Source organism: Musca autumnalis, unplaced genomic scaffold (assembly GCF_047663935.1).
Source record: "Musca autumnalis isolate F117 unplaced genomic scaffold, ASM4766393v1 scaffold_2, whole genome shotgun sequence".
Lineage (NCBI taxonomy): Eukaryota > Metazoa > Arthropoda > Insecta > Diptera > Muscidae > Musca > Musca autumnalis.
In genome coordinates this window covers 5,511,001-5,523,841 of record NW_027411755.1, presented here as the reverse complement: position 1 = coordinate 5,523,841, position 12,841 = coordinate 5,511,001, and positions in this window count along the sequence as shown.

Genomic DNA, 12,841 nt, shown 5'->3' with positions numbered 1-12,841 from the left:
AATTTTAAATGCAACAGTCACAGTTATTTATCCGTGTGCGCGGGAGTGTATGTAAGTGGGGGGATCACTAGACAACGGAATTTGCATATCTTTCAAAAATTTAAATAAACAAAACATTGAAAAAAAGATTTCGCCTCGTTCAGCTCAACTTCAACGAGAGATTAATAAGATTAATATTAAAAATGATCTTCGCCCTAACATACAAATTTGATATCTTGGAATGATTTTAAATATTTTTTGTCATGAAATTTTGGCAAAATATTTTCAAAAGAAGAATATCAGATTTTTTTTTTTTAAATTTTTTAAGAATATGCAAATTCCGCTTTCAGTGGTTTTAGCAGGCAAATGAATACATATTTGGCAAAGTACTTTGGAACTAAATTATACTGTGACACAAATTGGAGCTTAAAATCTGGGAGGTGGAAAATTCCTTTTGGAGATGAAAGTCATTGGTGAGTATATTGAGAACCCAAAAGGAATTTTTCGCCGTAGAAAGAAAGGGTGCTTCTATAGACGCCTTCTAAAAGAAAGGGTGCTTCTCCTGACACTTTCTGCACGAACGGGTGCTTCTCTTGGCCTTTCCTGAAAGAAAGGGTGCTTCTAGATACCCTTTTTGAAAGAAAGGCTGCTTCTATAGACCCTTTCTGAAAGAAAGGCTGCTTCTACAGACCCTTTTTGAAAAAAAAGGCTGCTCCTATAGACCCTTTGTGAAATAAAGGGTGCTTTTATAGACCCTTTGTGAAATAAAGGGTGCTTCTATAGACCCTTTCTGAAAGAATGGGTGCTTTTATAGACCCTTTCTAAAAGAAAGGGTGCTTTTATAGACCCTTTCTAAAAGAAAGGGTGCTTTTATAGACCCTTTCTAAAAGAAAGGGTGCTTTTATAGACCCTTTCTAAAAGAAAGGGTGCTTTTATAGACCCTTTCTAAAAGAAAGGGTGCTTCTATAGACCCTTTTTGAAAGACCTTTCTTTCAAAAAGATTCTATAGAAGCAGCATTTCTTTCAAAAAGATTCTATAGAAGCAGCCTTTCTTTCAAAAAGATTCTATAGGAGCACCCTTTCTTTCAAAAAAATTCTATAGAAGCACCCTTTCTTTCAAAAAGGTTCTATAGAAGCACCCTTTCTTTCAAAAAGATTCTATAAAAGCATCCTTTCCTTCAGAAAGGGTCAATAGAATTCATGAAGAATCTATAGAAGCAGCCTTTCTCTCAGAAAGGGTCTACAGAAGCATCCTTTCTTTCAGAAAGGGTCAATAGAAGCAGCCTTTCTTTCAGAAAGGGTCTATAGAAGCACCTTTTCGTTCAGAAAGGGTCTATAGAAGCACCATTTCTTTCATAAATGGTCTATAGAAGCACCCTTTCTTTCATAAAGGGTCTATAGAAGAAGCCTTTCTTTCAAAAAGATTCTATAGAAGCAGCCTTTCTTTCAAAAAGGGTCTATAGAAGCACCCTTTCATTCAGAAAGGGTCTATAGAAGCAACCTTTCTTTCAGAAAGGGTCTATAGAAGCACCGTTCCTTTCAGAAAGGGTCTATAGAAGAACCATTTGTTTCAGAAAGGGTCTATAGAAGCACTCTTTCTTTCATAAAGGGTCTATTGAAGCACCTCTTTCAGAAAGGGTCTATAGAGGCAGCCTTTCTTTCAGAAAGGGTCTATAGAAGCACCTTTTCGTTCAGAAAGGGTGTATAGAAGCACACTTTCTTTCAGAAAGGGTATATAGAAGCCGCCTTTCTTTCAGAAAGGGTCTATAGAAGCACCTTTTCGTTTAGAAAGGGTGTATAAAAGCACACTTTCTTTCAGAAAGGGTATATAGAAGCCGCCTTTCTTTCAGAAAGGGTCTATAAAAGCAGTCTTTCTTTCACAAAGGGTCTATAGAAGCACACTTTCTTTCAGAAAGGGTCTATAGAAGCAGCCTTTCTTTCACAAAGGGTCTATAGAAGCACACTTTCTTTCAGAAAGGGTCTACAGAAGCACATTTTCTTTCAGAAAGGGTCTATAGAAGCAGCCTTTCTTTCAAAAAGATTTTATAGAAGCACCCTTTCTCTCAGAAAGGGTCTACAGAAGCATACCCTCTTTCAGTAAGGGTCTATAGAAGCACCCTTTCTTTCATAAAGGATCTATAGAAGCACTCTTTCCTTCATAAAGGGTCTATTGAAGCACCCTTTCTTTCAGAAATGGTCTATAGAAGCACCGTTCCTTTCAGAAAGGGTCTATAGAAGCAACCTTCCTTTCAGAAAGGGTCTATAGAAGCACCCTTCCTTTCAGAAAGGGTCTATAGAAGCACCCTTTCTTTCAGAAACGGTGTATAGAAGCACCCTTTCGTTCAGAAAGGGTCTATAGAAGCACCTTCTGTTTCATAAAGGGTCTATAGAAGCACCCTTTCTTTCATAAAGGGTCTATTGAAGCACCCTTTCTTTCAGAAATGGTCTACAGAAGCACCCTTTCTTTTAGAAAGGGTCTATAGAGGCACCCTTTCTTTCATAAAGGGTCTATAGAAGCACCTTTTCGTTCAGAAAGTGTCTATAGAGGCACCCTTTCTTTCATAAAGGGTCTATAGAAGCACCCTTTCTTTCAGAAAGGGTCTATAGAAGCACCCTTTCTTTCAGAAAAGGTCTATAGAAGCACCCTTTCTTTCAGAAAGGGTCTATAGAAGCAGCCTTTCTTTCAAAAAGATTTTATAGGGGCACCCTTTCTCTCAGAGAGGGTCTGCAGAAGCACCCTTTCTTTCAGAAAGGGTCTGCAGAAGAACCCTTTCGTTCAAAAAGGGTCTATAGAAGCACCTTCTGTTTCATAAAGGGTCTATAGAAGCACCCTTTCTTTCATAAAGGGTCTATTGAAGCACCCTTTCTTTCAGAAATGGTCTACAGAAGCACCCTTTCTTTCAGAAATGGTCTACAGAAGCACCCTTTCTTTTAGAAAGGGTCTATAGAGGCACCCTTTCTTTCATAAAGGGTCTATAGAAGCACCTTTTCGTTCAGAAAGTGTCTATAGAGGCACCCTTTCTTTCATAAAGGGTCTATAGAAGCACCCTTTCTTTCAGAAAGGGTCTATAGAAGCACCCTTTCTTTCAGAAAAGGTCTATAGAAGCACCCTTTCTTTCAGAAAGGGTCTATAGAAGCAGCCTTTCTTTCAAAAAGATTTTATAGGGGCACCCTTTCTCTCAGAGAGGGTCTGCAGAAGCACCCTTTCTTTCAGAAAGGGTCTGCAGAAGAACCCTTTCGTTCAAAAAGGGTCTATAGAAGCACCTTCTGTTTCATAAAGGGTCTATAGAAGCACCCTTTCTTTCATAAAGGGTCTATTGAAGCACCCTTTCTTTCAGAAATGGTCTACAGAAGCACCCTTTCTTTTAGAAAGGGTCTATAGAGGCACCCTTTCTTTCATAAAGGGTCTATAGAAGCACCTTTTCGTTCAGAAAGTGTCTATAGAGGCACCCTTTCTTTCATAAAGGGTCTATAGAAGCACCCTTTCTTTCAGAAAAGGTCTATAGAAGCAGCCTTTCTTTCAAAAAGATTTTATAGGGGCACCCTTTCTCTCAGAGAGGGTCTGCAGAAGCACCCTTTCTTTCAGAAAGGGTCTGCAGAAGCACCCTTTCTTTTAGAAAGGGTCTATAGAAGCACCCTTTCTTTCAGAAAGGGTCTATAGAAGCAGCCTTTCTTTCATAAAAGATCTATAGAAGCTCCCTTTCTTTCATAAAGGGTCTATAGAAGCACCCTTTCTTTCATAAATGGTCTATAGAAGCACCCTTTTTATCATAGAGGGTCTATAGAAGCAGTCATTCTTTCAAAAAATTCTATAAAAGCAGCCTTTCTTTCAAAAAGGGTCTATAGAAGCACCCTTCCATTCAGAAAGGGTCTATAGAAGCCGCCTTTCTTTCAGAAAGGGTCTATAAAAGCAGCCTTTCTTTCAGAAAGGATCTCTAGAAGCACCGTTCCTTTCAGAAAGGGTCTCTAGAAGCACCGTTCCTTTCAGAAAGGGTATATAGAAGCACCGTTCCTTTCAGAAAGGGTCTATATGAGCACCCTTTCTTTCAGAAACGGTCTATAGAAGACCCCTTTCGTTCAGAAAGGGTCTATAGAAGCACATTTTCTTTCATAAAGGGTCTATAGAAGCACCCTTTCTATCATAGAGGGTCTATAGAAGCAGTCTTTCTTTCAAAAAATTCTATAAAAGCAGCCTTTCTTTCAAAAAGGGTCTATAGAAGCACCCTTCCATTCAGAAAGGGTCTATAGAAGCCGCCTTTCTTTCAGAAAGGGTCTATAAAAGCAGCCTTTCTTTCAGAAAGGGTCTCTAGAAGCACCGTTCCTTTCAGAAAGGGTCTCTAGAAGCACCGTTCCTTTCAGAAAGGGTCTCTAGAAGCACCGTTCCTTTCAGAAAGGGTCTCTAGAAGCACCGTTCCTTTCAGAAAGGGTATATAGAAGCACCGTTCCTTTCAGAAAGGGTATATAGAAGCACCGTTCCTTTCAGAAAGGGTCTATAGGAGCACCCTTTCTTTCAGAAACGGTCTATAGAAGACCCCTTTCGTTCAGAAAGGGTCCATAGAAGCACATTTTCTTTCATAAAGGGTATATAGAAGCACCCTTTCTTTCATAAAGGGTCTATTGAAACACCCCTTTCGTTCAGAAAGGGTCCATAGAAGCACATTTTCTTTCATAAAGGGTATATAGAAGCACCCTTTCTTTCATAAAGGGTCTATTGAAACACCCTTTCTTTCAGAAATGATCTATAGAAGCACCCTTTCTTTCAGAAGGGGTCTATAGAGACACCCTTTTTTTCATAAAGGGTCTATAGAAGCACATTTTCTTTCAGAAAGGGTCTATGGAAGCACCCTTTCTTTCATAAAGGGTCTATAGAAGCAGCCTCTCTTTCAGAAAGGGTCTATAGAAGCACCTTTTCTTTCATAAAGGGTCTATAGAAGCACCTTTTCTTTCATAAAGGGTCTATTGAAGAACCCTTTCTTTCAGAAATGGTCTATAGAAGCACCCTTTCTTTCAGAAAAGGTCTATAGAAGCACCCTTTCTTTCAGAAAGGGTTTATAGAAGCACCCTTTCTTTCATAAAGGGTCTATAGAAGCACCCTTTCTTTCATAAATGGTCTATAGAAGCACCCTTTCTATCATAGAGGGTCTATAGAAGCAGCCTTTCTTTCAAAAAATTCTATAAAATCAGCCTTTCTTTAAAAAGGGTCTATAGAAGCACCCTTCCATTCAGAAAGGGTCTATAGAAGCATACCCTCTTTCAGTAAGGGTCTATAGAAGCACACTTTCTTTCAGAAAGGGTCTATAGAAGCAGCCTTTCTTTCAGAAAGGGTCTATAGAAGCATACCCTCTTTCAGTAAGGGTCTATAGAAGCACACTTTCTTTCAGAAAGGGTCTATAGAAGCAGCCTTTCTTTCAGAAAGGGTCTCTAGAAGCACCCTTTCTTTCAGAAATGGTCTATAGAAGCACCCTTTCTTTCAGAAAGGGTCTATAGAGGCACCCTTTCTTTCAGAAAGGGTCTATAGAAGCACCCTTTCTTTCAGAAAAGGTCTATAGAAGCACCCTTTCTTTCTGAAAGGGTCTATAGAAGCAGCCTTTCTTTCAAAAAGATTTTATAGGGGCACCCTTTCTCTCAGAGAGGGTCTGCAGAAGCAGCCTTTATTTCAAAAAGATTTTATAGGGGCACCCTTTTTTTCAGAAAGGGTCTGCAGAAGCACCCTTTCTTTCAGAAAGGGTCTGCAGAAGCAGCCTTTATTTCAAAAAGATTTTATAGGGGCACCCTTTTTCTCAGAAAGGGTCTGCAGAAGCACCCTTTCTTTCAGAAAGGGTCTGCAGAAGCACCGTTCCTTTCTTTAAGAAAGGGTCTGCAGAAGCACCGTTCCTTTCAGAAAGGGTATATAGAAGCACCGTTCCTTTCAGAAAGGGTCTATAGGAGCACACTTTCTTTCAGAAACGGTCTATAGAAGCACCCTTTCGTTCAGAAGGGGTCTATAGAAGCACATTTTCTTTCATAAAGGGTATATAGAAGCACCCTTTCTTTCATAAAGGGTCTATAGGAGCACCTTTCTTTCAGAAAGGGTCTGCAGAAGCAGCCTTTATTTCAAAAAGATTTTATAGGGGCACCCTTTTTCTCAGAAAGGGTCTGCAGAAGCACCCTTTCTTTCAGAAAGGGTCTGCAGAAGCACCGTTCCTTTCTTTAAGAAAGGGTCTGCAGAAGCACCGTTCCTTTCAGAAAGGGTATATAGAAGCACCGTTCCTTTCAGAAAGGGTCTATAGGAGCACCCTTTCGTTCAGAAGGGGTCTATAGAGACACCCTTTTTTTCATAAAGGGTCTATGGAAGCACCCTTTCTTTCATAAAGGGTCTATAGAAGCAGCATCTCTTTCAGAAAGGGTCTATAGAAGCACCCTTTCTTTCATAAAGGGTCTATTGAAGAACCCTTTCTTTCAGAAAGGGTCTATAGAAGCAGCCTTTCTTTCAGAAAGGGTCTATAGAGACACCCTTTTTTCATAAAGGGTCTATGGAAGCACCCTTTCTTTCATAAAGGGTCTATAGAAGCAGCATCTCTTTCAGAAAGGGTCTATAGAAGCAGCATCTCTTTCAGAAAGGGTCTATAGAAGCACCCTTTCGTTCAGAAGGGGTCTATAGAAGCACATTTTCTTTCATAAAGGGTTTATAGAAGCACCCTTTCTTTCATAAAGGGTCTATTGAAGCACCCTTTCTTTCAGAAATGATCTATAGAAGCACCCTTTCTTTCAGAAGGGGTCTATAGAGACACCCTTTTTTTCATAAAGGGTCTATGGAAGCACCCTTTCTTTCATAAAGGGTCTATAGAAGCAGCATCTCTTTCAGAAAGGGTCTATAGAAGCACCCTTTCTTTCATAAAGGGTCTATTGAAGAACCCTTTCTTTCAGAAAGGGTCTATAGAAGCAGCCTTTCTTTCAGAAAGGGTCTATAGAAGCAGCCTTTCTTTCAAAAAGGGTCTATTGAAGAACCCTTTCATTCAGAAAAGGTCTATAGAAGCACCCTTTCATTCAGAAAAGGTCTATAGAAGCACCCTTTCTTTCAGAAAGGGTCTATAGAAGCAGCCTTTCTTTCAGAAAGGGTCTATAGAAGCAGCCTTTCTTTCAAAAAGATTTTATAGGGGCACCCTTTCTCTCAGAGAGGGTCTGCAGAAGCACCCTTTCTTTCAGAAAGGGTCTGCAGAAGCACCCTTTTGTTCAGAAAGGGTCTATAGAAGCAGCCTTTCTTTCACAAAGATTTTATAGGGGCACCCTTTTTCTCAGAAAGGGTCTGCAGAAGCACCCTTTCTTTCAGAAAGGGTCTGCAGAAGCACCCTTTCTTTTAGAAAGGGTCTATAGAAGCACCCTTTCTTTCAGAAAGGGTTTATAGAAGCACCCTTTCTTTCATAAAAGATCTATAGAAGCTCCCTTTCTTTCATAAATGGTCTATAGAAGCACCCTTTCTATCATAGAGGGTCTATAGAAGCAGCCTTTCTTTCAAAAAATTCTATAAAATCAGCCTTTCTTTCAAAAAGGGTCTATAGAAGCACCCTTCCATTCAGAAAGGGTCTATAGAAGCATACCCTCTTTCAGTAAGGGTCTATAGAAGCACACTTTCTTTCAGAAAAGGTCTATAGAAGCAGCCTTTCTTTCAGAAAGTGTCTCTAGCAGCACCCTTTCTTTCAGAAATGGTCTATAGAAGCACCCTTTCTTTCAGAAAAGGTCTATAGAAGCACCCTTTCTTTCAGAAAGGGTCTATAGAAACAGCCTTTCTTTCAAAAAGATTTTATAGGGGCACCCTTTCTCCCAGAGAGGGTCTGCAGAAGCAGCCTTTCTTTCAAAAAGATTTTATAGGGGCACCCTTTTTCTCAGAAAGGGTCTGCAGAAGCACCCTTTCTTTCAGAAAGGGTCTGCAGAAGCACCGTTCCTTTCTTTAAGAAAGGGCCTCTAGAAGCACCGTTCCTTTCAGAAAGGGTATATAGAAGCACCGTTCCTTTCTTTAAGAAAGGGTCTCTAGAAGCACCGTTCCTTTCAGAAAGGGTATATAGAAGCACCGTTCCTTTCAGAAAGGGTCTATAGGAGCACCCTTTCTTTCAGAAACGGTCTATAGAAGCACCCTTTCGTTCAGAAAGGGTCTATAGAGACACCCTTTTTTTTCATAAAGGGTCTATGGAAGCACCCTTTCTTTCATAAAGGGTCTATAGAAGCAGCCTCTCTTTCAGAAAGGGTCTATAGAAGCACCTTTTCTTTCATAAAGGGTCTATTGAAGAACCCTTTCTTTCAGAAATGGTCTATAGAAGCACCCTTTCTTTCAGAAAGGGTCTATAGAGGCACCCTTTCTTTCAGAAAGGGTCTGTAGAAGCACCCTTTCTTTCAGAAAGGGTCAATAGAAGCAGCCTTTCTTTCAAAAAGATTTTATAGGGGCACCCTTTCTCTCAGAGAGGGTCTGCAGAAGCAGCCTTTATTTCAAAAAGATTTTATAGGGGCACCCTTTTTCTCAGAAAGGGTCTGCAGAAGCACCCTTTCTTTCAGAAAGGGTCTGCAGAAGCACCGTTCCTTTCTTTAAGAAAGGGTCTGCAGAAGCACCGTTCCTTTCAGAAAGGGTATATAGAAGCACCGTTCCTTTCAGAAAGGGTCTATAGGAGCACCCTTTCTTTCAGAAACGGTCTATAGAAGCACCCTTTCGTTCAGAAAGGGTCTATAGAGACACCCTTTTTTTCATAAAGGGTATATAGAAGCACCCTTTCTTTCATAAAGGGTCTATAGGAGCACCCTTTCTTTCAGAAACGGTCTATAGAAGCACCCTTTCGTTCAGAAAGGGTCTATAGAAGCACATTTTCTTTCATAAAGGGTTTATAGAAGCACCCTTTCTTTCATAAAGGGTCTATTGAAGCACCCTTTCTTTCAGAAATGATCTATAGAAGCACCCTTTCTTTCAGAAGGGGTCTATAGAGACACCCTTTTTTTCATAAAGGGTCTATGGAAGCACCCTTTCTTTCATAAAGGGTCTATAGAAGCAGCCTTTCTTTCAGAAAGGGTCTATAGAAGCAGCCTTTCTTTCAAAAAGGGTCTATAGAAGCAGCCTTTCTTTCAGAAAGGGTCTATAAAAGCAGCCTTTCTTTCAAAAAGATTTTATAGGGGCACCCTTTCTTTCAGAAAGGGTCTGCAGAAGCACCCTTTCGTTCAGAAAGGGTCTGCAGAAGCACCCTTTCGTTCAGAAAGGGTCTATAGAAGCAGCCTTTCTTTCACAAAGATTTTATAGGGGCACCCTTTTTCTCAGAAAGGGTCTGCAGAAGCACCCTTTCTTTCAGAAAGGGTCTGCAGAAGCACCCTTTCTTTCAGAAAGGGTCTGCAGAAGCACCCTTTCTTTCAGAAAGGGTCTGCAGAAGCACCCTTTCTTTCAGAAAGGGTCTGCAGAAGCACCCTTTCTTTTAGAAAGGGTCTATAGAAGCACCCTTTCTTTCAGAAAGGGTTTATAGAAGCACCCTTTCTTTCATAAAAGATCTATAGAAGCTCCCTTTCTTTCATAAATGGTCTATAGAAGCACCCTTTCTATCATAGAGGGTCTATAGAAGCAGCCTTTCTTTCAAAAAATTCTATAAAATCAGCCTTTCTTTCAAAAAGGGTCTATAGAAGCACCCTTCCATTCAGAAAGGGTCTATAGAAGCATACCCTCTTTCAGTAAGGGTCTATAGAAGCACACTTTCTTTCAGAAAGGGTCTATAGAAGCAGCCTTTCTTTCAGAAAGTGTCTCTAGAAGCACCCTTTCTTTCAGAAATGGTCTATAGAAGCACCCTTTCTTTCAGAAAAGGTCTATAGAAGCACCCTTTCTTTCAGAAAGGGTCTATAGAAGCAGCCTTTCTTTCAAAAAGATTTTATAGGGGCACCCTTTCTCCCAGAGAGGGTCTGCAGAAGCAGCCTTTCTTTCAAAAAGATTTTATAGGGGCACCCTTTTTCTCAGAAAGGGTCTGCAGAAGCACCCTTTCTTTCAGAAAGGGTCTGCAGAAGCACCGTTCCTTTCTTTAAGAAAGGGTCTCTAGAAGCACCGTTCCTTTCAGAAAGGGTATATAGAAGCACCGTTCCTTTCTTTAAGAAAGGGTCTCTAGAAGCACCGTTCCTTTCAGAAAGGGTATATAGAAGCACCGTTCCTTTCAGAAAGGGTCTATAGGAGCACCCTTTCTTTCAGAAACGGTCTATAGAAGCACCCTTTCGTTCATAAAGGGTCTATAGAGACACCCTTTTTTTTCATAAAGGGTCTATGGAAGCACCCTTTCTTTCATAAAGGGTCTATAGAAGCAGCCTCTCTTTCAGAAAGGGTCTATAGAAGCACCTTTTCTTTCATAAAGGGTCTATTGAAGAACCCTTTCTTTCAGAAATGGTCTATAGAAGCACCCTTTCTTTCAGAAAGGGTCTATAGAGACACCCTTTCTTTCAGAAAGGGTCTATAGAAGCACCCTTTCTTTCAGAAAAGGTCTATAGAAGCACCATTTCTTTCAGAAAGGGTTCTATAGACCAGCCTTTCTTTCAAAAAGATTTTATAGAGGCACCCTTTCTCTCAGAGAGGGTCTGCAGAAGCACCCTTTCTTTCAGAAAGGGTCTGCAGAAGCACCCTTTCGTTCAGAAAGGGTCTATAGAAGCAGCCTTTCTTTCAAAAAATTTTATAGGGGCACCCTTTTTCTCAGAAAGGGTCTATAGAAGCACCCTTTCTTTTAGAAAGGGTCTATAGAAGCACCCTTTCTTTCAGAAAGGGTCTATAGAAGCTCCCTTTCTTTCATAAAGGGTCTATAGAAGCACCCTTTCTTTCAGAAAAGGTCTATAGAAGCACCATTTCTTTCAGAAAGGGTTCTATAGACCAGCCTTTCTTTCAAAAAGATTTTATAGGGGCACCCTTTCTCTCAGAGAGGGTCTGCAGGAGCACCCTTTCTTTCAGAAAGGGTCTGCAGAAGCACCCTTTCGTTCAGAAAGGGTCTATAGAAGCAGCCTTTCTTTCAAAAAATTTTATAGGGGCACCCTTTTTCTCAGAAAGGGTCTGCAGAAGCACCCTTTCTTTCAGAAAGGGTCTGCAGAAGCACCCTTTCTTTCAGAAAGGGTCTGCAGAAGCACCCTTTCTTTTAGAAAGGGTCTATAGAAGCACCCTTTCTTTTAGAAAGGGTCTATAGAAGCACCCTTTCTTTTAGAAAGGGTCTATAGAAGCACCCTTTCTTTCATAAAGGGTCTATAGAAGCACCCTTTCTTTCATAAATGGTCTATAGAAGCACCCTTTCTATCATAGAGGGTCTATAGAAGCAGCCTTTCTTTCAAAAAATTCTATAAAATCAGCCTTTCTTTCAAAAAGGGTCTATAAAAGCACCCTTCCATTCAGAAAGGGTCTATAGAAGCCGCCTTTCTTTCAGAAAGGGTCTATAGAAGCAGCCTTTCTTTCAGAAAGGGTCTCTAGAAGCACCGTTCCTTTCTTTCAGAAAGGTTCTCTAGAAGCACCGTTCCTTTCTTTAAGAAAGGGTCTCTAGAAGCACCGTTCCTTTCAGAAAGATTATATAGAAGCACCGTTCCTTTCAGAAAGGGTCTAAGAAGCACCCTTTCTTTCAGAAACGGTCTATAGAAGCACCCTTTCGTTCAGAAAGGGTCTATAGAAGCACCTTTTCTTTCATAAAGGGTATATAGAAGCACCCTTTCTTTCATAAAGGGTTTATTGAAGCACCCTTGCTTTCAGAAATGATCTATAGAAGCATCCTTTCTTTCAGAAGGGGTCTATAGAGACACCCTTTTTTCATAAAGGGTCTATAGAAGCACCTTTTTTTCAGAAAGGGTCCATGGAAGCACCCCTTCTGTCATAAAGGGTCTATAGACGCAGCCTCTCTTTCAGAAAGGGTCTATAGAAGCACCCTTTCTTTCCGAAAGGGTCTATAGAAGCAGCCTTTCTTTCAAAAAGATTTTATAGAGGCACTCTTTCTCTCAGAAAGGGTCTACAGAAACATCCCTTCTTTCAGAAAGGGTCTGCAGAAGCACCCTTTCTTTAATAAAGGGTCTATAGAAGCTCCCTTTCTTTCATAAAGGGTCTATAGAAGAACCTTTTCGTTCAGAAAGGGTCTATAGAAGCACACTTTCTATCAGAGAGCGTCTATAGAAGCACACTTTCTCTCAGAAAGGGTCTACAGAAGCATACCTTCTTTCAGAAAGGGTCTATAGAAATACCCTTTCTTTCATAAAGGGTATATTGAAGCACCCTTTCTTTCAGAAAGGGTCTATAGAAATACCCTTTCTTTCAGAACGGGTCTATAGAAGCATCCTTTCTTTCAGAAAGTTTCTATAGAAGCACCCTTTCTTTCATAAAGGGTCTATAGAAGCACCCTTTGACAATTTTTTGCATATTATTCCACGATATCAAATTTGTATGTTAGGCGAAGATCATTTTTAATATTAATCTTATTAATCTCTCGTTGAAGTTGAGCTGAACCAATCGAAATCTTTTTCAATTTTTTTTTGTTTATTTGAATTTTTGAAAGATATGCAAATTCCGCTGTCTAGTGATACCCCCACTTACATATACTCCCGCACACACGGAGAAATAACTGTGACAGTTGCATTTGAAATGGTTCGTCGTTGCAGTTTCGAGTTTCGCTATGCTCCTTGTGCAGCACCGTCTTTATGTAGGCGTGCAGTTGTGTGCTGTGCGTTCTTTTCCTTTGATGAGTGTTGGTCAGTTGGTGATGATCAATCACCAGTCATCGTTTGCGACTTGATAAAGGCTGTCTAATTTTTGGTGGTTTTGAGAAGAAGAAAAACTAGCAATTCTTACAATTTGAAAATCTAAGTAAATTGTAATTAATTAAAAACATATTTTCCTTATACGTGTGTTTATCGCTTCCTA